We start from the raw sequence: 23,428 nt of genomic DNA on the forward strand, positions 1-23,428 counted from the left end.
ACAGACATATTAGGCAAGCATTTTGGAGCTTTCACCTAAATAACTACAGGTGGTGAGATAAGCTGCACAATATAATTGACCTTTCAGTATATTGTTGCACACACACCATCTATTTAGCAAATGCCCTTGTTATCAACAGCAGCCTTTTAAACTCACCTGAGCTAACAGGTATGTGAGCTGGTTACTCTGCTGCGCTTAAAATTTCTTTTTTGGTTTGCTACAATGCCTTTTCTGAAACGTTGTCTCCCTCTGCTGGAACACTGACTTCTTTCATTTAATGCCTGCAGACTATAAAAGAGAAACCAACCCAAAAAGTTTGGTTGATTAGTCTGTGGCATTCTTTTAAACTGTTGCTTATGGCGGTCTCTGTGAGCTTCTCAGTGACATTCAGCCATCCAGGTATCCCGCCTGCAGTAGACGGAATGTGGCAATGGAACGCTGGCTGCGCGTGTCATAATAGGCTCTGAGCCTTTATATACCTGCGCACAGCAGCAGCCACCTTCAGTCTGCTGCTGGACAGCCAGCAGCATCAGCAGCAGGAGAGGTAATTAATCAGCAACCCTCCTGCTAAGGGTAGACAGCTGCTCGTTCCACCCCCCCCCCCCGCCTTAATTGGTTCTCCTCCCTTCCAACGGTGTTGAGGCGGGTGGGAACAGCCGGGGGTTGAGGGTACTGTGCTAAAAGAGGTGGAGTTATGCAGATCTAAAACGCGTGGATTGCAGCAGCAGCAAGCCGAAAAGTGCAGGCATGTGAGGGATCTAGAGGTTGACAGCATGTCTTCTTAACGGGAGTCCAGGTGGCCATCTCCACAAATGGACTTTTCAGAATCCTTGGGTGGCACCGTAGTCGGAAACCAATTCTGGTTATCGCTTCTCGGCCTTTTGGCTAAGATCAAGTGTAGTATCTGTTCTTATCAGTTTAATATCTGATACGTCCCCTATCTGGGGACCATATATTAAATGGATTTTTAGAACAGGGAGATGGAAAAAGAGCTTGCTCTGTCCACTCCACGCATTGACCTGGTATTGCAGTATCTCCAGGACCGGTGCACCCCTTCTTTAATGCAGTTTCTAAAATCAGAAAGAATTGAATTCAATGCTTTTTGTTCATTTGGCTTGTTTGTCGGATTTTGGGATGGACTCTTTGGCTTTGCTTTTCTTCTCCTCATTGGATTTTTCATGTTAAAAGTTGCAGAAGCCAGATGACAAGCTCATTTTGGTTCAACTTCAGCAACTGTGCATTGCATTGCCATGTAATGTAATGCAATGCTATCTATCTAGCTCTCCCTCTATACTTCCTTTTGGATAAACAGACATATTAGGCAAGCATTTTGGAGCTTTCACCTAAATAACTACAGGTGGTGAGATAAGCTGCACAATATAATTGACCTTTCAGTATATTGTTGCACACACACCATCTATTTAGCAAATGCCCTTGTTATCAACAGCAGCCTTTTAAACTCACCTGAGCTAACAGGTATGTGAGCTGGTTACTCTGCTGCGCTTAAAATTTCTTTTTTGGTTTGCTACAATGCCTTTTCTGAAACGTTGTCTCCCTCTGCTGGAACACTGACTTCTTTCATTTAATGCCTGCAGACTATAAAAGAGAAACCAACCCAAAAAGTTTGGTTGATTAGTCTGTGGCATTCTTTTAAACTGTTGCTTATGGCGGTCTCTGTGAGCTTCTCAGTGACATTCAGCCATCCAGGTATCCCGCCTGCAGTAGACGGAATGTGGCAATGGAACGCTGGCTGCGCGTGTCATAATAGGCTCTGAGCCTTTATATACCTGCGCACAGCAGCAGCCACCTTCAGTCTGCTGCTGGACAGCCAGCAGCAGCAGGAGAGTTAATTAATCAGCAACCCTCCTGCTAAGGGTAGACAGCTGCTCGTTCCACCCCCCCCCCGCCTTAATTGGTTCTCCTCCCTTCCAACGGTGTTGAGGCGGGTGGGAACAGCCGGGGGTTGAGGGTACTGTGCTAAAAGAGGTGGAGTTATGCAGATCTAAAACGCGTGGATTGCAGCAGCAGCAAGCCGAAAAGTGCAGGCATGTGAGGGATCTAGAGGTTGACAGCATGTCTTCTTAACGGGAGTCCAGGTGGCCATCTCCACAAATGGACTTTTCAGAATCCTTGGGTGGCACCGTAGTCGGAAACCAATTCTGGTTATCGCTTCTCGGCCTTTTGGCTAAGATCAAGTGTAGTATCTGTTCTTATCAGTTTAATATCTGATACGTCCCCTATCTGGGGACCATATATTAAATGGATTTTTAGAACAGGGAGATGGAAAAAGAGCTTGCTCTGTCCACTCCACGCATTGACCTGGTATTGCAGTATCTCCAGGACCGGTGCACCCCTTCTTTAATGCAGTTTCTAAAATCAGAAAGAATTGAATTCAATGCTTTTTGTTCATTTGGCTTGTTTGTCGGATTTTGGGATGGACTCTTTGGCTTTGCTTTTCTTCTCCTCATTGGATTTTTCATGTTAAAAGTTGCAGAAGCCAGATGACAAGCTCATTTTGGTTCAACTTCAGCAACTGTGCATTGCATTGCCATGTAATGTAATGCAATGCTATCTATCTAGCTCTCCCTCTATACTTCCTTTTGGATAAACAGACATATTAGGCAAGCATTTTGGAGCTTTCACCTAAATAACTACAGGTGGTGAGATAAGCTGCACAATATAATTGACCTTTCAGTATATTGTTGCACACACCCCATCTATTTAGCAAATGCCCTTGTTATCAACAGCAGCCTTTTAAACTCACCTGAGCTAACAGGTATGTGAGCTGGTTACTCTGCTGCGCTTAAAATTTCTTTTTTGGTTTGCTACAATGCCTTTTCTGAAACGTTGTCTCCCTCTGCTGGAACACTGACTTCTTTCATTTAATGCCTGCAGACTATAAAAGAGAAACCAACCCAAAAAGTTTGGTTGATTAGTCTGTGGCATTCTTTTAAACTGTTGCTTATGGCGATCTCTGTGAGCTTCTCAGTGACATTCAGCCATCCAGGTATCCCGCCTGCAGTAGACGGAATGTGGCAATGGAACGCTGGCTGCGCATGTCATAATAGGCTCTGAGCCTTTATATACCTGCGCACAGCAGCAGCCACCTTCAGTCTGCTGCTGGACAGCCAGCAGCAGCAGCAGCAGGAGAGGTAATTAATCAGCAACCCTCCTGCTAAGGGTAGACAGCTGCTCGTTCCACCCCCCCCCCCGCCTTAATTGGTTCTCCTCCCTTCCAACGGTGTTGAGGCGGGTGGGAACAGCCGGGGGTTGAGGGTACTGTGCTAAAAGAGGTGGAGTTATGCAGATCTAAAACGCGTGGATTGCAGCAGCAGCAAGCCGAAAAGTGCAGGCATGTGAGGGATCTAGAGGTTGACAGCATGTCTTCTTAACGGGAGTCCAGGTGGCCATCTCCACAAATGGACTTTTCAGAATCCTTGGGTGGCACCGTAGTCGGAAACCAATTCTGGTTATCGCTTCTCGGCCTTTTGGCTAAGATCAAGTGTAGTATCTGTTCTTATCAGTTTAATATCTGATACGTCCCCTATCTGGAGACCATATATTAAATGGATTTTTAGAACAGGGAGATGGAAAAAGAGCTTGCTCTGTCCACTCCACGCATTGACCTGGTATTGCAGTATCTCCAGGACCGGTGCACCCCTTCTTTAATGCAGTTTCTAAAATCAGAAAGAATTGAATTCAATGCTTTTTGTTCATTTGGCTTGTTTGTCGGATTTTGGGATGGACTCTTTGGCTTTGCTTTTCTTCTCCTCATTGGATTTTTCATGTGAAAAGTTGCAGAAGCCAGATGACAAGCTCATTTTGGTTCAACTTCAGCAACTGTGCATTGCATTGCCATGTAATGTAATGCAATGCTATCTATCTAGCTCTCCCTCTATACTTCCTTTTGGATAAACAGACATATTAGGCAAGCATTTTGGAGCTTTCACCTAAATAACTACAGGTGGTGAGATAAGCTGCACAATATAATTGACCTTTCAGTATATTGTTGCACACACACCATCTATTTAGCAAATGCCCTTGTTATCAACAGCAGCCTTTTAAACTCACCTGAGCTAACAGGTATGTGAGCTGGTTACTCTGCTGCGCTTAAAATTTCTTTTTTGGTTTGCTACAATGCCTTTTCTGAAACGTTGTCTCCCTCTGCTGGAACACTGACTTCTTTCATTTAATGCCTGCAGACTATAAAAGAGAAACCAACCCAAAAAGTTTGGTTGATTAGTCTGTGGCATTCTTTTAAACTGTTGCTTATGGCGGTCTCTGTGAGCTTCTCAGTGACATTCAGCCATCCAGGTATCCCGCCTGCAGTAGACGGAATGTGGCAATGGAACGCTGGCTGCGCGTGTCATAATAGGCTCTGAGCCTTTATATACCTGCGCACAGCAGCAGCCACCTTCAGTCTGCTGCTGGACAACCAGCAGCAGCAGCAGCAGCAGGAGAGGTAATTAATCAGCAACCCTCCTGCTAAGGGTAGACAGCTGCTCGTTCCACCCCCCCCCCCGCCTTAATTGGTTCTCCTCCCTTCCAACGGTGTTGAGGCGGGTGGGAACAGCCGGGGGTTGAGGGTACTGTGCTAAAAGAGGTGGAGTTATGCAGATCTAAAACGCGTGGATTGCAGCAGCAGCAAGCCGAAAAGTGCAGGCATGTGAGGGATCTAGAGGTTGACAGCATGTCTTCTTAACGGGAGTCCAGGTGGCCATCTCCACAAATGGACTTTTCAGAATCCTTGGGTGGCACCGTAGTCGGAAACCAATTCTGGTTATCGCTTCTCGGCCTTTTGGCTAAGATCAAGTGTAGTATCTGTTCTTATCAGTTTAATATCTGATACGTCCCCTATCTGGGGACCATATATTAAATGGATTTTTAGAACAGGGAGATGGAAAAAGAGCTTGCTCTGTCCACTCCACGCATTGACCTGGTATTGCAGTATCTCCAGGACCGGTGCACCCCTTCTTTAATGCAGTTTCTAAAATCAGAAAGAATTGAATTCAATGCTTTTTGTTCATTTGGCTTGTTTGTCGGATTTTGGGATGGACTCTTTGGCTTTGCTTTTCTTCTCCTCATTGGATTTTTCATGTTAAAAGTTGCAGAAGCCAGATGACAAGCTCATTTTGGTTCAACTTCAGCAACTGTGCATTGCATTGCCATGTAATGTAATGCAATGCTATCTATCTAGCTCTCCCTCTATACTTCCTTTTGGATAAACAGACATATTAGGCAAGCATTTTGGAGCTTTCACCTAAATAACTACAGGTGGTGAGATAAGCTGCACAATATAATTGACCTTTCAGTATATTGTTGCACACACACCATCTATTTAGCAAATGCCCTTGTTATCAACAGCAGCCTTTTAAACTCACCTGAGCTAACAGGTATGTGAGCTGGTTACTCTGCTGCGCTTAAAATTTCTTTTTTGGTTTGCTACAATGCCTTTTCTGAAACGTTGTCTCCCTCTGCTGGAACACTGACTTCTTTCATTTAATGCCTGCAGACTATAAAAGAGAAACCAACCCAAAAAGTTTGGTTGATTAGTCTGTGGCATTCTTTTAAACTGTTGCTTATGGCGGTCTCTGTGAGCTTCTCAGTGACATTCAGCCATCCAGGTATCCCGCCTGCAGTAGACGGAATGTGGCAATGGAACGCTGGCTGCGCGTGTCATAATAGGCTCTGAGCCTTTATATACCTGCGCACAGCAGCAGCCACCTTCAGTCTGCTGCTGGACAGCCAGCAGCAGCAGGAGAGTTAATTAATCAGCAACCCTCCTGCTAAGGGTAGACAGCTGCTCGTTCCACCCCCCCCCCCGCCTTAATTGGTTCTCCTCCCTTCCAACGGTGTTGAGGCGGGTGGGAACAGCCGGGGGTTGAGGGTACTGTGCTAAAAGAGGTGGAGTTATGCAGATCTAAAACGCGTGGATTGCAGCAGCAGCAAGCCGAAAAGTGCAGGCATGTGAGGGATCTAGAGGTTGACAGCATGTCTTCTTAACGGGAGTCCAGGTGGCCATCTCCACAAATGGACTTTTCAGAATCCTTGGGTGGCACCGTAGTCGGAAACCAATTCTGGTTATCGCTTCTCGGCCTTTTGGCTAAGATCAAGTGTAGTATCTGTTCTTATCAGTTTAATATCTGATACGTCCCCTATCTGGAGACCATATATTAAATGGATTTTTAGAACAGGGAGATGGAAAAAGAGCTTGCTCTGTCCACTCCACGCATTGACCTGGTATTGCAGTATCTCCAGGACCGGTGCACCCCTTCTTTAATGCAGTTTCTAAAATCAGAAAGAATTGAATTCAATGCTTTTTGTTCATTTGGCTTGTTTGTCGGATTTTGGGATGGACTCTTTGGCTTTGCTTTTCTTCTCCTCATTGGATTTTTCATGTGAAAAGTTGCAGAAGCCAGATGACAAGCTCATTTTGGTTCAACTTCAGCAACTGTGCATTGCATTGCCATGTAATGTAATGCAATGCTATCTATCTAGCTCTCCCTCTATACTTCCTTTTGGATAAACAGACATATTAGGCAAGCATTTTGGAGCTTTCACCTAAATAACTACAGGTGGTGAGATAAGCTGCACAATATAATTGACCTTTCAGTATATTGTTGCACACACACCATCTATTTAGCAAATGCCCTTGTTATCAACAGCAGCCTTTTAAACTCACCTGAGCTAACAGGTATGTGAGCTGGTTACTCTGCTGCGCTTAAAATTTCTTTTTTGGTTTGCTACAATGCCTTTTCTGAAACGTTGTCTCCCTCTGCTGGAACACTGACTTCTTTCATTTAATGCCTGCAGACTATAAAAGAGAAACCAACCCAAAAAGTTTGGTTGATTAGTCTGTGGCATTCTTTTAAACTGTTGCTTATGGCGGTCTCTGTGAGCTTCTCAGTGACATTCAGCCATCCAGGTATCCCGCCTGCAGTAGACGGAATGTGGCAATGGAACGCTGGCTGCGCGTGTCATAATAGGCTCTGAGCCTTTATATACCTGCGCACAGCAGCAGCCACCTTCAGTCTGCTGCTGGACAACCAGCAGCAGCAGCAGCAGCAGGAGAGGTAATTAATCAGCAACCCTCCTGCTAAGGGTAGACAGCTGCTCGTTCCACCCCCCCCCCCGCCTTAATTGGTTCTCCTCCCTTCCAACGGTGTTGAGGCGGGTGGGAACAGCCGGGGGTTGAGGGTACTGTGCTAAAAGAGGTGGAGTTATGCAGATCTAAAACGCGTGGATTGCAGCAGCAGCAAGCCGAAAAGTGCAGGCATGTGAGGGATCTAGAGGTTGACAGCATGTCTTCTTAACGGGAGTCCAGGTGGCCATCTCCACAAATGGACTTTTCAGAATCCTTGGGTGGCACCGTAGTCGGAAACCAATTCTGGTTATCGCTTCTCGGCCTTTTGGCTAAGATCAAGTGTAGTATCTGTTCTTATCAGTTTAATATCTGATACGTCCCCTATCTGGGGACCATATATTAAATGGATTTTTAGAACAGGGAGATGGAAAAAGAGCTTGCTCTGTCCACTCCACGCATTGACCTGGTATTGCAGTATCTCCAGGACCGGTGCACCCCTTCTTTAATGCAGTTTCTAAAATCAGAAAGAATTGAATTCAATGCTTTTTGTTCATTTGGCTTGTTTGTCGGATTTTGGGATGGACTCTTTGGCTTTGCTTTTCTTCTCCTCATTGGATTTTTCATGTTAAAAGTTGCAGAAGCCAGATGACAAGCTCATTTTGGTTCAACTTCAGCAACTGTGCATTGCATTGCCATGTAATGTAATGCAATGCTATCTATCTAGCTCTCCCTCTATACTTCCTTTTGGATAAACAGACATATTAGGCAAGCATTTTGGAGCTTTCACCTAAATAACTACAGGTGGTGAGATAAGCTGCACAATATAATTGACCTTTCAGTATATTGTTGCACACACACCATCTATTTAGCAAATGCCCTTGTTATCAACAGCAGCCTTTTAAACTCACCTGAGCTAACAGGTATGTGAGCTGGTTACTCTGCTGCGCTTAAAATTTCTTTTTTGGTTTGCTACAATGCCTTTTCTGAAACGTTGTCTCCCTCTGCTGGAACACTGACTTCTTTCATTTAATGCCTGCAGACTATAAAAGAGAAACCAACCCAAAAAGTTTGGTTGATTAGTCTGTGGCATTCTTTTAAACTGTTGCTTATGGCGGTCTCTGTAAGCTTCTCAGTGACATTCAGCCATCCAGGTATCCCGCCTGCAGTAGACGGAATGTGGCAATGGAACGCTGGCTGCGCGTGTCATAATAGGCTCTGAGCCTTTATATACCTGCGCACAGCAGCAGCCACCTTCAGTCTGCTGCTGGACAGCCAGCAGCAGCAGCAGCAGGAGAGGTAATTAATCAGCAACCCTCCTGCTAAGGGTAGACAGCTGCTCGTTCCACCCCCCCCCCGCCTTAATTGGTTCTCCTCCCTTCCAACGGTGTTGAGGCGGGTGGGAACAGCCGGGGGTTGAGGGTACTGTGCTAAAAGAGGTGGAGTTATGCAGATCTAAAACGCGTGGATTGCAGCAGCAGCAAGCCGAAAAGTGCAGGCATGTGAGGGATCTAGAGGTTGACAGCATGTCTTCTTAACGGGAGTCCAGGTGGCCATCTCCACAAATGGACTTTTCAGAATCCTTGGGTGGCACCGTAGTCGGAAACCAATTCTGGTTATCGCTTCTCGGCCTTTTGGCTAAGATCTTGTATCTGGTCAGAAGGATCCTAGAGTGTCTCCCCCTCGGCCTTGCAGCATCGCCACTTAGGTGGCTTAAGCTGCCTGCTGCTATTGGGGGGGGTCCAGAGGAAACGAGAGGTGATAATGGGCGTCAAGATTCGCTATGCCGGGACCGATGATATTCGGGTCAAAAATGCTTTTCGCATTGATATTGAGGAGTCAAGGAGGAATTTCTTTAACCTGCGGTTCTTGGTGGAAGTCGTCATCTTCAAGATTTTGAATGTTGGTCGTGGAGACATCATTTGTCTACAGGAGTTCCCAAAGAATGGCCGGTACGTTTTGGTCCTTGATCGTATGGCAGCTTGCCAGAATCTTTTCAAGACTCTAAAGGATCAGCAAGCCTTGGATCATCCGGCTCTTGAAGGGCTTACATTCACGGTATTGTATACTAAGGGGGAAGTGCCAGTTGTTGTGTTTATGCACAACCCCCTTGTGGATGTGGAGGACATTACTAGATTCCTGAACCGTCATTGCAGCTATGTGTCCTACTCACACAAGGTGAGGAATGAGGTGGGCTTGTGGACTGGCAAACACAAGTTTTTTGTACGGTTCCAGGAAGACCCCCAGGGACCTGGGGGTATCCACTACCCTCCCCTCAGTTTTGCCATCGGGAGGGATAGAGGGTATATGTATTTTCCCGGTGCTCCGCGTTTTTGCAGGAAGTGTAAATCCTTTGGACACTACCAAGAGGACTGCACGGTGGAGAAGTTTTGTGGGAAATGCAATAAAGAGGGTCATCTGGCAATGGAATGTACTAACTCCATGGTCTGTAATGCGTGTGGGGAGGAGGGACACGCTTTCAAGGACTGTCCCCATCGTTCCAGGTCATATGCAGAGGCCGTGTCCCCACGTCCTAGTACTGCCGCCACTATTGGTGAGGCGATTGAGGCAGTAAGGGACTTCATGGAAGTGATGGAGGAAGCACCTGATCCTGCTGGTGGAAGCACTGTTGAGATGGAGCCTGCAGATATGTCAATTCTGCTTGATGTGAGTGGTGAGGGAGAAGTGAGCGGTTCACTCTCCACAACGCCGGTGTTGGCTTTGGAAAGCTCAGAGGCCATTCAAGAAGGTGGTGGTGGCCAGGGTGACTTCACCGGGGCTGTGGTGAGGCCCCCTGATGAGGACTCTGATGTGTCTTCTGCAAAGAAGTTCCGACCAGATATTTCACCTGCCAGTATTGGGAGCATCAGCCCCTTAAGTGATAGGAGCTATCCCGAGAGCTACAGTGCCTCTCCTAGGAGGTCTTTTTTGGAGGAGGGGGCCAGCATTCTGTGCTTAACATCAGGAATCGAGTTTCAAGACGAGAAAGGTTGACTCTTTGGTGGGGGGTATGTTCTTTTTTACCAAATATGGTTAAAAAATGGGCTCCAACGTGGGCTGTAGTGTACTGTCAGTAAATGTAAGGCTTATAAAATCTAAGCCTAGAAGATTGGCTATACTGGAAGAACTAAAAAATCTTGGAGCAAATATCTACTGTCTGCAAGAGTGCGGAATTGAAGAGTCACCTCCTGAAAAGGACTGGGTATATGGGCATAGCATTTGGTCAGGTTCAATGACAAACAAAAATGATGGTGTGGGGATTTTGTTGGGGAATAGGGATTTAAGTTTTGAAAATTATATGGTGGTGGAGCCACGTCGTTGTATAATGGCAGTGGTTAAGGGGAGAGGGTGGAGGGTGAAAATTGTTAACGTGTATTGTCCAATTAACAAAGGGGATAGGTTAGCACTATTAGAGAAAATACGTTTTTTTTTGCCTGGAAGGATTCCAATATTATTAGTTGGTGATTTCAATTGTGTTTCTGAAGGGGAAATTGATGTCACGGGTAAGGTCCTTAATCAAATTACATCTGATTTTTCTTTTTTAGATGCAGCGGAATTTTTGAGTAAGCCACCACCGGCCACATATAGAGCTGATAGGGGAGGAATAGTGTCCAGGATTGACCGCATGCTGTATACAAATAGAGGTTTGGTGTGTAAATTTTTTAAACAGCATGTTTTTTCTTTCACAGACCATGAATGTTTGTGGGGTATGTTTGAAGGTGATAAAAAAATGGTGCATGGTGTTGGGGTATGGAAGCTAAATGTTAGGTTGTTAGAGGATGTTAGGGTTATGAGAGACTTCGAAAGTAAGTATGAATGGTGGAGGTCTAGGAAAAATAATTTTGTGGATGTGACTGTATGGTGGGATTGGGTGAAAGTGGAAATTAAGAATTTTTTTAGGAGGTGGGGTTATAAAAAAGCAGCAATTGTAAGAGGCAGATTTAAAGATTTAAATATGAGGATTGAGTGGTTACATAAAATGAGTATGAAAGGAATTGATGTTAGTGATCAACTCAGAGGAGCGAGAGATGAGATGAAGCGTGTTTTGGAAAAGCGTGGGAAGGAAATTATTTTTAGGACGAGAGTTGAGCATTTGGATATGGATGAGAAGTGTACGAGGTACTTTTTTAAAAAAATGTGCAGTAAGAAAGATGAGTTGGATGAGGTTGAAAATGATAATGGTATGACTGTGGTTGGAATGGAAGTGTTGGATGAGGTACATAGTTTCTATAGTAGTTTATTTGAGTCTAAATGGGTGGATGGGGGTTTGAAAGAGCATGTGTTAGGTATGTTGGAGAGTCAGCTTGAATCAGGGGAACGTGAGTGTTTGAGTGAGGATATTGTTTTTGATGAGGTTAAAAAGGCGGTGGATGGTGCGAAAAAGAATAAAACACCTGGGAAAGATGGGTTGCCTGTGGAGTTTTATGTAAAAGCATGGGATGTGATTGGTGTTGATTTTGTGGAGGTATGTCAATATATGTGGATGAATGGTGTACTTTGTAATTCCATGAAAGAAGGAGTAGTTGTTTTACTATATAAGAAGGGTGAGAAAAAGAATTTGCGTAATTGGAGGCCGATTACATTACTCAATGCAGATTACAAAGTCTTTAGCAAAATTCTGGCTAACCGTATGCGTGGGGTGATTGGAAGTGTGGTTGGTGTTGATCAAGTGTGCGCGGTGCCAGGTAGGTGTATGACTGATAACCTCTTGTTGTTGAGGGACGTAATTGGAGATTGTATGTTTAGGAAGGGGAAATGTATGGTTTTTTGTGTGGATTTTGAGAAAGCTTTTGATAGAGTGTCGCATGCGTTTATGTTTGAGGTGTTAGTTAGGATGGGTTTTCCTAGTGTTTTTGTGAAGGCGATAAGGTGTTTGTATGATGGTGTGGTGAGTGAAGTGTTAGTGAATGGATGTTTGAGTGAGAAGGTGTGCATAAAATCAGGGGTCAGGCAGGGGTGTCCGTTGTCCCCTGTCCTGTTTATAAGTGTGATTGAGCCCCTGTTGTGCATGATTCGGAAAGAGAAAGTGATGAATGGTCTTCTAATCCCAGGGAGTGGTGGAAAGACTGTAAAGGTAATGGGGTATATGGACGATGTTGTTGTGGTGAGTGATAATATGGCTGCTATGAATCGAGCAAGGTTGCTTTTAGATTTCTTTTGTGGTGCATCTGGTTTTAGGGTGAATTGGGGGAAGTGTAGCTTTAAGTGTTTTGGGGATTCGAGTGTTAGGATGGATGGTGTGATATGTGAAGAAGGTGCTATTAAGGTTCTGGGGGTGTGGTTTAACAAAGATCTGAAAGGGAATGAGAGTTGGGATGAATGCGGTAAGAGGATTGAACAGAAGTTAAATTTTTGGAGGTTGCGGGACTTGACATTGTCAGGCAAAGTCCTTATTATTAAGTCAGTGATTCTTCCTATGTTACTTTTTGTGTCCGTGGTTTTTCCAGCCCCTTATAGGGGTTTTAGGCGGATTGAGAAGCTAATTTTTACGTTTTATTGGGGAAGTAAGATGGAAAAACTTAAAAGGGAATATTTGTGTAAGTTACGTGAACATGGGGGAATGGATTTCCCAAATTTTGAAATTTGTCTTGGTTTAAATTATATTAAAACGGTGGTTGTTCTGTTAGGTAGGGATAACAAGACGGCTTTTATGATTAAATATATGGCTGGATGGATGTTGTTTGGGTTGAAATGGATGAGAAGGGATGCAAGAGTGCCTGTTTCGTTTAAATGTCCAGTGTGGTATGAGTTTGTTGAAAAATTTGTTGTCAAGCATGATTTGTTGGATGTTCCTATGGGTGATTTCAAAGTGATAAGGAATGTAAGGAGAAGGATGCGTGTTAGAGAGTTTGAATGTAACATTAGGGGCTTGAGATCGAGTGAAGCGTTGTGTGTATGGAGGAACCTGAGTATAAAAGGAATATCGAATAGGCAGCGTGATATCGTATGGATGAGTTTGCATGAGATTTTGCCTGTGAGAGAGGTACAGAAGAGGAGGGATCTGATTAGAACAGAGGTATGTCCGAGGGATGGATGTGGGGCGAGTGAAACTGTTATGCATTTGGTTTGGAATTGTGATTATGCTCAGAGTGTTTGGAAGGGAGTGGGTGGTTTATGCAAGGAACTAGCGGGCGTGAATTTTATAAATTGGAGAGTGGTAATGTTTGGGATGGGTGCAAGTAGCCGGGTGAAAGAGAGATTGTTGTGGTTGATAATGGCATGTGTAATAGAAAGTCTGTGGGACGTTAGGAATTTGTGTTTATTTAAAAGGAAAATAATCTCAGTTAATAATTGTGTTAGGATGGTTTTGTCAAGGTTATACATAGTTTATTTATGGGACAGCCGTGGCGGTGGTGGCTTTGATTCAGAAGGTTTTTGGAAAGTCAAAAAATGGAGGTCACTGGTAAAGTACCAGTAAGTCCTTGTTTAAGTGTTGTGATCTGTCTTTTTTTATGATAATGGTATGTTTTACAGTTTTTTGTCCATTCAAAAGGTATTACAACTGTTTCAGTATAAAGTTATAAATATGAAATAAAGAAAGTACCATTATGATGTAAGACTGGGCAACGTAGTATGAGTTTTTATACTATTGATTGTTGCTTGAAAAATTTTACTGAATGGTATAAAAAAAAAAAAAAAAAAAAAATCTGTTCTTATCAGTTTAATATCTGATACGTCCCCTATCTGGGGACCATATATTAAATGGATTTTTAGAACAGGGAGATGGAAAAAGAGCTTGCTCTGTCCACTCCACGCATTGACCTGGTATTGCAGTATCTCCAGGACCGGTGCACCCCTTCTTTAATGCAGTTTCTAAAATCAGAAAGAATTGAATTCAATGCTTTTTGTTCATTTGGCTTGTTTGTCGGATTTTGGGATGGACTCTTTGGCTTTGCTTTTCTTCTCCTCATTGGATTTTTCATGTTAAAAGTTGCAGAAGCCAGATGACAAGCTCATTTTGGTTCAACTTCAGCAACTGTGCATTGCATTGCCATGTAATGTAATGCAATGCTATCTATCTAGCTCTCCCTCTATACTTCCTTTTGGATAAACAGACATATTAGGCAAGCATTTTGGAGCTTTCACCTAAATAACTACAGGTGGTGAGATAAGCTGCACAATATAATTGACCTTTCAGTATATTGTTGCACACACACCATCTATTTAGCAAATGCCCTTGTTATCAACAGCAGCCTTTTAAACTCACCTGAGCTAACAGGTATGTGAGCTGGTTACTCTGCTGCGCTTAAAATTTCTTTTTTGGTTTGCTACAATGCCTTTTCTGAAACGTTGTCTCCCTCTGCTGGAACACTGACTTCTTTCATTTAATGCCTGCAGACTATAAAAGAGAAACCAACCCAAAAAGTTTGGTTGATTAGTCTGTGGCATTCTTTTAAACTGTTGCTTATGGCGGTCTCTGTGAGCTTCTCAGTGACATTCAGCCATCCAGGTATCCCGCCTGCAGTAGACGGAATGTGGCAATGGAACGCTGGCTGCGCGTGTCATAATAGGCTCTGAGCCTTTATATACCTGCGCACAGCAGCAGCCACCTTCAGTCTGCTGCTGGACAGCCAGCAGCAGCAGCAGCAGGAGAGGTAATTAATCAGCAACCCTCCTGCTAAGGGTAGACAGCTGCTCGTTCCACCCCCCCCCCCCGCCTTAATTGGTTCTCCTCCCTTCCAACGGTGTTGAGGCGGGTGGGAACAGCCGGGGGTTGAGGGTACTGTGCTAAAAGAGGTGGAGTTATGCAGATCTAAAACGCGTGGATTGCAGCAGCAGCAAGCCGAAAAGTGCAGGCATGTGAGGGATCTAGAGGTTGACAGCATGTCTTCTTAACGGGAGTCCAGGTGGCCATCTCCACAAATGGACTTTTCAGAATCCTTGGGTGGCACCGTAGTCGGAAACCAATTCTGGTTATCGCTTCTCGGCCTTTTGGCTAAGATCAAGTGTAGTATCTGTTCTTATCAGTTTAATATCTGATACGTCCCCTATCTGGGGACCATATATTAAATGGATTTTTAGAACAGGGAGATGGAAAAAGAGCTTGCTCTGTCCACTCCACGCATTGACCTGGTATTGCAGTATCTCCAGGACCGGTGCACCCCTTCTTTAATGCAGTTTCTAAAATCAGAAAGAATTGAATTCAATGCTTTTTGTTCATTTGGCTTGTTTGTCGGATTTTGGGATGGACTCTTTGGCTTTGCTTTTCTTCTCCTCATTGGATTTTTCATGTTAAAAGTTGCAGAAGCCAGATGACAAGCTCATTTTGGTTCAACTTCAGCAACTGTGCATTGCATTGCCATGTAATGTAATGCAATGCTATCTATCTAGCTCTCCCTCTATACTTCCTTTTGGATAAACAGACATATTAGGCAAGCATTTTGGAGCTTTCACCTAAATAACTACAGGTGGTGAGATAAGCTGCACAATATAATTGACCTTTCAGTATATTGTTGCACACACACCATCTATTTAGCAAATGCCCTTGTTATCAACAGCAGCCTTTTAAACTCACCTGAGCTAACAGGTATGTGAGCTGGTTACTCTGCTGCGCTTAAAATTTCTTTTTTGGTTTGCTACAATGCCTTTTCTGAAACGTTGTCTCCCTCTGCTGGAACACTGACTTCTTTCATTTAATGCCTGCAGACTATAAAAGAGAAACCAACCCAAAAAGTTTGGTTGATTAGTCTGTGGCATTCTTTTAAACTGTTGCTTATGGCGGTCTCTGTGAGCTTCTCAGTGACATTCAGCCATCCAGGTATCCCGCCTGCAGTAGACGGAATGTGGCAATGGAACGCTGGCTGCGCGTGTCATAATAGGCTCTGAGCCTTTATATACCTGCGCACAGCAGCAGCCACCTTCAGTCTGCTGCTGGACAGCCAGCAGCAGCAGCAGCAGGAGAGGTAATTAATCAGCAACCCTCCTGCTAAGGGTAGACAGCTGCTCGTTCCACCCCCCCCCCCCGCCTTAATTGGTTCTCCTCCCTTCCAACGGTGTTGAGGCGGGTGGGAACAGCCGGGGGTTGAGGGTACTGTGCTAAAAGAGGTGGAGTTATGCAGATCTAAAACGCGTGGATTGCAGCAGCAGCAAGCCGAAAAGTGCAGGCATGTGAGGGATCTAGAGGTTGACAGCATGTCTTCTTAACGGGAGTCCAGGTGGCCATCTCCACAAATGGACTTTTCAGAATCCTTGGGTGGCACCGTAGTCGGAAACCAATTCTGGTTATCGCTTCTCGGCCTTTTGGCTAAGATCAAGTGTAGTATCTGTTCTTATCAGTTTAATATCTGATACGTCCCCTATCTGGGGACCATATATTAAATGGATTTTTAGAACAGGGAGATGGAAAAAGAGCTTGCTCTGTCCACTCCACGCATTGACCTGGTATTGCAGTATCTCCAGGACCGGTGCACCCCTTCTTTAATGCAGTTTCTAAAATCAGAAAGAATTGAATTCAATGCTTTTTGTTCATTTGGCTTGTTTGTCGGATTTTGGGATGGACTCTTTGGCTTTGCTTTTCTTCTCCTCATTGGATTTTTCATGTTAAAAGTTGCAGAAGCCAGATGACAAGCTCATTTTGGTTCAACTTCAGCAACTGTGCATTGCATTGCCATGTAATGTAATGCAATGCTATCTATCTAGCTCTCCCTCTATACTTCCTTTTGGATAAACAGACATATTAGGCAAGCATTTTGGAGCTTTCACCTAAATAACTACAGGTGGTGAGATAAGCTGCACAATATAATTGACCTTTCAGTATATTGTTGCACACACACCATCTATTTAGCAAATGCCCTTGTTATCAACAGCAGCCTTTTAAACTCACCTGAGCTAACAGGTATGTGAGCTGGTTACTCTGCTGCGCTTAAAATTTCTTTTTTGGTTTGCTACAATGCCTTTTCTGAAACGTTGTCTCCCTCTGCTGGAACACTGACTTCTTTCATTTAATGCCTGCAGACTATAAAAGAGAAACCAACCCAAAAAGTTTGGTTGATTAGTCTGTGGCATTCTTTTAAACTGTTGCTTATGGCGGTCTCTGTGAGCTTCTCAGTGACATTCAGCCATCCAGGTATCCCGCCTGCAGTAGACGGAATGTGGCAATGGAACGCTGGCTGCGCGTGTCATAATAGGCTCTGAGCCTTTATATACCTGCGCACAGCAGCAGCCACCTTCAGTCTGCTGCTGGACAGCCAGCAGCAGCAGCAGCAGGAGAGGTAATTAATCAGCAACCCTCCTGCTAAGGGTAGACAGCTGCTCGTTCCACCCCCCCCCCGCCTTAATTGGTTCTCCTCCCTTCCAACGGTGTTGAGGCGGGTGGGAACAGCCGGGGGTTGAGGGTACTGTGCTAAAAGAGGTGGAGTTATGCAGATCTAAAACGCGTGGATTGCAGCAGCAGCAAGCCGAAAAGTGCAGGCATGTGAGGGATCTAGAGGTTGACAGCATGTCTTCTTAACGGGAGTCCAGGTGGCCATCTCCACAAATGGACTTTTCAGAATCCTTGGGTGGCACCGTAGTCGGAAACCAATTCTGGTTATCGCTTCTCGGCCTTTTGGCTAAGATCAAGTGTAGTATCTGTTCTTATCAGTTTAATATCTGATACGTCCCCTATCTGGGGACCATATATTAAAAGGATTTTTAGAACAGGGAGATGGAAAAAAAACTTGCTCTGTCCACTCCACGCATTGACCTGGTATTGCAGTATCTCCAGGACCGGTGCACCCCTTCTTTAATGCAGTTTCTAAAATCAGAAAGAATTGAATTCAATGCTTTTTGTTCATTTGGCTTGTTTGTCGGATTTTGGGATGGACTCTTTGGCTTTGATTTTCTTCTCCTCATTGGATTTTTCATGTTAAAAGTTGCAGAAGCCAGATGACAAGCTCATTTTGGTTCAACTTCAGCAACTGTGCATTGCATTGCCATGTAATGTAATGCAATGCTATCTATCTAGCTCTCCCTCTATACTTCCTTTTGGATAAACAGACATATTAGGCAAGCATTTTGGAGCTTTCACCTAAATAACTACAGGTGGTGAGATAAGCTGCACAATATAATTGACCTTTCAGTATATTGTTGCACACACACCATCTATTTAGCAAATGCCCTTGTTATCAACAGCAGCCTTTTAAACTCACCTGAGCTAACAGGTATGTGAGCTGGTTACTCTGCTGCGCTTAAAATTTCTTTTTTGGTTTGCTACAATGCCTTTTCTGAAACGTTGTCTCCCTCTGCTGGAACACTGACTTCTTTCATTTAATGCCTGCAGACTATAAAAGAGAAACCAACCCAAAAAGTTTGGTTGATTAGTCTGTGGCATTCTTTTAAACTGTTGCTTATGGCGGTCTCTGTGAGCTTCTCAGTGACATTCAGCCATCCAGGTATCCCGCCTGCAGTAGACGGAATGTGGCAATGGAACGCTGGCTGCGCGTGTCATAATAGGCTCTGAGCCTTTATATACCTGCGCACAGCAGCAGCCACCTTCAGTCTGCTGCTGGACAGCCAGCAGCAGCAGCAGCAGGAGAGGTAATTAATCAGCAACCCTCCTGCTAAGGGTAGACAGCTGCTCGTTCCACCCCCCCCCCCCGCCTTAATTGGTTCTCCTCCCTTCCAACGGTGTTGAGGCGGGTGGGAACAGCCGGGGGTTGAGGGTACTGTGCTAAAAGAGGTGGAGTTATGCAGATCTAAAACGCGTGGATTGCAGCAGCAGCAAGCCGAAAAGTGCAGGCATGTGAGGGATCTAGAGGTTGACAGCATGTCTTCTTAACGGGAGTCCAGGTGGCCATCTCCACAAATGGACTTTTCAGAATCCTTGGGTGGCACCGTAGTCGGAAACCAATTCTGGTTATCGCTTCTCGGCCTTTTGGCTAAGATCAAGTGTAGTATCTGTTCTTATCAGTTTAATATCTGATACGTCCCCTATCTGGGGACCATATATTAAATGGATTTTTAGAACAGGGAGATGGAAAAAGAGCTTGCTCTGTCCACTCCACGCATTGACCTGGTATTGCAGTATCTCCAGGACCGGTGCACCCCTTCTTTAATGCAGTTTCTAAAATCAGAAAGAATTGAATTCAATGCTTTTTGTTCATTTGGCTTGTTTGTCGGATTTTGGGATGGACTCTTTGGCTTTGCTTTTCTTCTCCTCATTGGATTTTTCATGTTAAAAGTTGCAGAAGCCAGATGACAAGCTCATTTTGGTTCAACTTCAGCAACTGTGCATTGCATTGCCATGTAATGTAATGCAATGCTATCTATCTAGCTCTCCCTCTATACTTCCTTTTGGATAAACAGACATATTAGGCAAGCATTTTGGAGCTTTCACCTAAATAACTACAGGTGGTGAGATAAGCTGCACAATATAATTGACCTTTCAGTATATTGTTGCACACACACCATCTATTTAGCAAATGCCCTTGTTATCAACAGCAGCCTTTTAAACTCACCTGAGCTAACAGGTATGTGAGCTGGTTACTCTGCTGCGCTTAAAATTTCTTTTTTGGTTTGCTACAATGCCTTTTCTGAAACGTTGTCTCCCTCTGCTGGAACACTGACTTCTTTCATTTAATGCCTGCAGACTATAAAAGAGAAACCAACCCAAAAAGTTTGGTTGATTAGTCTGTGGCATTCTTTTAAACTGTTGCTTATGGCGGTCTCTGTGAGCTTCTCAGTGACATTCAGCCATCCAGGTATCCCGCCTGCAGTAGACGGAATGTGGCAATGGAACGCTGGCTGCGCGTGTCATAATAGGCTCTGAGCCTTTATATACCTGCGCACAGCAGCAGCCACCTTCAGTCTGCTGCTGGACAGCCAGCAGCAGCAGCAGCAGGAGAGGTAATTAATCAGCAACCCTCCTGCTAAGGGTAGACAGCTGCTCGTTCCACCCCCCCCCCGCCTTAATTGGTTCTCCTCCCTTCCAACGGTGTTGAGGCGGGTGGGAACAGCCGGGGGTTGAGGGTACTGTGCTAAAAGAGGTGGAGTTATGCAGATCTAAAACGCATGGATTGCAGCAGCAGCAAGCCGAAAAGTGCAGGCATGTGAGGGATCTAGAGGTTGACAGCATGTCTTCTTAACGGGAGTCCAGGTGGCCATCTCCACAAATGGACTTTTCAGAATCCTTGGGTGGCACCGTAGTCGGAAACCAATTCTGGTTATCGCTTCTCGGCCTTTTGGCTAAGATCAAGTGTAGTATCTGTTCTTATCAGTTTAATATCTGATACGTCCCCTATCTGGGGACCATATATTAAATGGATTTTTAGAACAGGGAGATGGAAAAAGAGCTTGCTCTGTCCACTCCACGCATTGACCTGGTATTGCAGTATCTCCAGGACCGGTGCACCCCTTCTTTAATGCAGTTTCTAAAATCAGAAAGAATTGAATTCAATGCTTTTTGTTCATTTCGCTTGTTTGTCGGATTTTGGGATGGACTCTTTGGCTTTGCTTTTCTTCTCCTCATTGGATTTTTCATGTTAAAAGTTGCAGAAGCCAGATGACAAGCTCATTTTGGTTCAACTTCAGCAACTGTGCATTGCATTGCCATGTAATGTAATGCAATGCTATCTATCTAGCTCTCCCTCTATACTTCCTTTTGGATAAACAGACATATTAGGCAAGCATTTTGGAGCTTTCACCTAAATAACTACAGGTGGTGAGATAAGCTGCACAATATAATTGACCTTTCAGTATATTGTTGCACACACACCATCTATTTAGCAAATGCCCTTGTTATCAACAGCAGCCTTTTAAACTCACCTGAGCTAACAGGTATGTGAGCTGGTTACTCTGCTGCGCTTAAAATTTCTTTTTTGGTTTGCTACAATGCCTTTTCTGAAACGTTGTCTCCCTCTGCTGGAACACTGACTTCTTTCATTTAATGCCTGCAGACTATAAAAGAGAAACCAACCCAAAAAGTTTGGTTGATTAGTCTGTGGCATTCTTTTAATCTGTTGCTTATGGCGGTCTCTGTGAGCTTCTCAGTGACATTCAGCCATCCAGGTATCCCGCCTGCAGTAGACGGAATGTGGCAATGGAACGCTGGCTGCGCGTGTCATAATAGGCTCTGAGCCTTTATATACCTGCGCACAGCAGTAGCCACCTTCAGTCTGCTGCTGGACAGCCAGCAGCAGCAGCAGCAGGAGAGGTAATTAATCAGCAACCCTCCTGCTAAGGGTAGACAGCTGCTCGTTCCACCCCCCCCCCCCGCCTTAATTGGTTCTCCTCCCTTCCAACGGTGTTGAGGCGGGTGGGAACAGCCGGGGGTTGAGGGTACTGTGCTAAAAGAGGTGGAGTTATGCAGATCTAAAACGCGTGGATTGCAGCAGCAGCAAGCCGAAAAGTGCAGGCATGTGAGGGATCTAGAGGTTGACAGCATGTCTTCTTAACGGGAGTCCAGGTGGCCATCTCCACAAATGGACTTTTCAGAATCCTTGGGTGGCACCGTAGTCGGAAACCAATTCTGGTTATCGCTTCTCGGCCTTTTGGCTAAGATCAAGTGTAGTATCTGTTCTTATCAGTTTAATATCTGATACGTCCCCTATCTGGGGACCATATATTAAAAGGATTTTTAGAACAGGGAGATGGAAAAAGAGCTTGCTCTGTCCACTCCACGCATTGACCTGGTATTGCAGTATCTCCAGGACCGGTGCACCCCTTCTTTAATGCAGTTTCTAAAATCAGAAAGAATTGAATTCAATGCTTTTTGTTCATTTGGCTTGTTTGTCGGATTTTGGGATGGACTCTTTGGCTTTGCTTTTCTTCTCCTCATTGGATTTTTCATGTTAAAAGTTGCAGAAGCCAGATGACAAGCTCATTTTGGTTCAACTTCAGCAACTGTGCATTGCATTGCCATGTAATGTAATGCAATGCTATCTATCTAGCTCTCCCTCTATACTTCCTTTTGGATAAACAGACATATTAGGCAAGTATTTTGGAGCTTTCACCTAAATAACTACAGGTGGTGAGATAAGCTGCACAATATAATTGACCTTTCAGTATATTGTTGCACACACACCATCTATTTAGCAAATGCCCTTGTTATCAACAGCAGCCTTTTAAACTCACCTGAGCTAACAGGTATGTGAGCTGGTTACTCTGCTGCGCTTAAAATTTCTTTTTTGGTTTGCTACAATGCCTTTTCTGAAACGTTGTCTCCCTCTGCTGGAACACTGACTTCTTTCATTTAATGCCTGCAGACTATAAAAGAGAAACCAACCCAAAAAGTTTGGTTGATTAGTCTGTGGCATTCTTTTAAACTGTTGCTTATGGCGGTCTCTGTGAGCTTCTCAGTGACATTCAGCCATCCAGGTATCCCGCCTGCAGTAGACGGAATGTGGCAATGGAACGCTGGCTGCGCGTGTCATAATAGGCTCTGAGCCTTTATATACCTGCGCACAGCAGCAGCCACCTTCAGTCTGCTGCTGGACAGCCAGCAGCAGCAGCAGCAGGAGAGGTAATTAATCAGCAACCCTCCTGCTAAGGGTAGACAGCTGCTCGTTCCACCCCCCCCCCGCCTTAATTGGTTCTCCTCCCTTCCAACGGTGTTGAGGCGGGTGGGAACAGCCGGGGGTTGAGGGTACTGTGCTAAAAGAGGTGGAGTTATGCAGATCTAAAACGCGTGGATTGCAGCAGCAGCAAGCCGAAAAGTGCAGGCATGTGAGGGATCTAGAGGTTGACAGCATGTCTTCTTAACGGGAGTCCAGGTGGCCATCTCCACAAATGGACTTTTCAGAATCCTTGGGTGGCACCGTAGTCGGAAACCAATTCTGGTTATCGCTTCTCGGCCTTTTGGCTAAGATCAAGTGTAGTATCTGTTCTTATCAGTTTAATATCTGATACGTCCCCTATCTGGGGACCATATATTAAATGGATTTTTAGAACAGGGAGATGGAAAAAGAGCTTGCTCTGTCCACTCCACGCATTGACCTGGTATTGCAGTATCTCCAGGACCGGTGCACCCCTTCTTTAATGCAGTTTCTAAAATCAGAAAGAATTGAATTCAATGCTTTTTGTTCATTTGGCTTGTTTGTCGGATTTTGGGATGGACTCTTTGGCTTTGCTTTTCTTCTCCTCATTGGATTTTTCATGTTAAAAGTTGCAGAAGCCAGATGACAAGCTCATTTTGGTTCAACTTCAGCAACTGTGCATTGCATTGCCATGTAATGTAATGCAATGCTATCTATCTAGCTCTCCCTCTATACTTCCTTTTGGATAAACAGACATATTAGGCAAGCATTTTGGAGCTTTCACCTAAATAACTACAGGTGGTGAGATAAGCTGCACAATATAATTGACCTTTCAGTATATTGTTGCACACACACCATCTATTTAGCAAATGCCCTTGTTATCAACAGCAGCCTT

At 44.6% G+C, this 23,428-nt stretch overlaps 14 non-coding genes across 14 annotated transcripts; all 14 read left to right on the forward strand.

The window, feature by feature from the left end:
* Positions 1–865: 865 nt before the first annotated feature.
* On the forward strand, positions 866–1,056 carry LOC141158250 (U2 spliceosomal RNA). Its single transcript, XR_012248284.1, has one exon. It is a non-coding gene; the product is annotated as a U2 spliceosomal RNA (small nuclear RNA).
* A 1,109-nt stretch (positions 1,057–2,165) lies between these two features.
* LOC141158251 (U2 spliceosomal RNA) lies at positions 2,166–2,356 on the forward strand. The gene has a single exon (XR_012248285.1). It is a non-coding gene; the product is annotated as a U2 spliceosomal RNA (small nuclear RNA).
* Positions 2,357–3,472: 1,116 nt separating this feature from the next.
* On the forward strand, positions 3,473–3,663 carry LOC141159893 (U2 spliceosomal RNA). The gene has a single exon (XR_012249887.1). It is a non-coding gene; the product is annotated as a U2 spliceosomal RNA (small nuclear RNA).
* Positions 3,664–4,782: 1,119 nt separating this feature from the next.
* LOC141158252 (U2 spliceosomal RNA) lies at positions 4,783–4,973 on the forward strand. The gene has a single exon (XR_012248286.1). It is a non-coding gene; the product is annotated as a U2 spliceosomal RNA (small nuclear RNA).
* Positions 4,974–6,083: 1,110 nt separating this feature from the next.
* Positions 6,084–6,274, forward strand: LOC141159895 (U2 spliceosomal RNA). Its single transcript, XR_012249889.1, has one exon. It is a non-coding gene; the product is annotated as a U2 spliceosomal RNA (small nuclear RNA).
* A 1,119-nt stretch (positions 6,275–7,393) lies between these two features.
* On the forward strand, positions 7,394–7,584 carry LOC141158254 (U2 spliceosomal RNA). The gene has a single exon (XR_012248288.1). It is a non-coding gene; the product is annotated as a U2 spliceosomal RNA (small nuclear RNA).
* Positions 7,585–13,684: 6,100 nt separating this feature from the next.
* On the forward strand, positions 13,685–13,880 carry LOC141160180 (U2 spliceosomal RNA). Its single transcript, XR_012250141.1, has one exon. It is a non-coding gene; the product is annotated as a U2 spliceosomal RNA (small nuclear RNA).
* Positions 13,881–14,997: 1,117 nt separating this feature from the next.
* LOC141158255 (U2 spliceosomal RNA) lies at positions 14,998–15,188 on the forward strand. Its single transcript, XR_012248289.1, has one exon. It is a non-coding gene; the product is annotated as a U2 spliceosomal RNA (small nuclear RNA).
* A 1,117-nt stretch (positions 15,189–16,305) lies between these two features.
* LOC141158256 (U2 spliceosomal RNA) lies at positions 16,306–16,496 on the forward strand. The gene has a single exon (XR_012248290.1). It is a non-coding gene; the product is annotated as a U2 spliceosomal RNA (small nuclear RNA).
* A 1,115-nt stretch (positions 16,497–17,611) lies between these two features.
* On the forward strand, positions 17,612–17,802 carry LOC141160053 (U2 spliceosomal RNA). The gene has a single exon (XR_012250041.1). It is a non-coding gene; the product is annotated as a U2 spliceosomal RNA (small nuclear RNA).
* Positions 17,803–18,919: 1,117 nt separating this feature from the next.
* On the forward strand, positions 18,920–19,110 carry LOC141158257 (U2 spliceosomal RNA). Its single transcript, XR_012248291.1, has one exon. It is a non-coding gene; the product is annotated as a U2 spliceosomal RNA (small nuclear RNA).
* A 1,115-nt stretch (positions 19,111–20,225) lies between these two features.
* Positions 20,226–20,416, forward strand: LOC141158258 (U2 spliceosomal RNA). Its single transcript, XR_012248292.1, has one exon. It is a non-coding gene; the product is annotated as a U2 spliceosomal RNA (small nuclear RNA).
* A 1,117-nt stretch (positions 20,417–21,533) lies between these two features.
* LOC141159493 (U2 spliceosomal RNA) lies at positions 21,534–21,724 on the forward strand. The gene has a single exon (XR_012249499.1). It is a non-coding gene; the product is annotated as a U2 spliceosomal RNA (small nuclear RNA).
* A 1,115-nt stretch (positions 21,725–22,839) lies between these two features.
* LOC141158259 (U2 spliceosomal RNA) lies at positions 22,840–23,030 on the forward strand. Its single transcript, XR_012248293.1, has one exon. It is a non-coding gene; the product is annotated as a U2 spliceosomal RNA (small nuclear RNA).
* Positions 23,031–23,428: the final 398 nt, after the last annotated feature.

Source organism: Phyllobates terribilis, unplaced genomic scaffold (genome assembly GCF_046119375.1).
Source record: "Phyllobates terribilis strain yellow unplaced genomic scaffold, ASM4611937v1 Scaffold_8__6_contigs__length_399053987, whole genome shotgun sequence".
Taxonomy (NCBI): Eukaryota; Metazoa; Chordata; class Amphibia; order Anura; family Dendrobatidae; genus Phyllobates; species Phyllobates terribilis.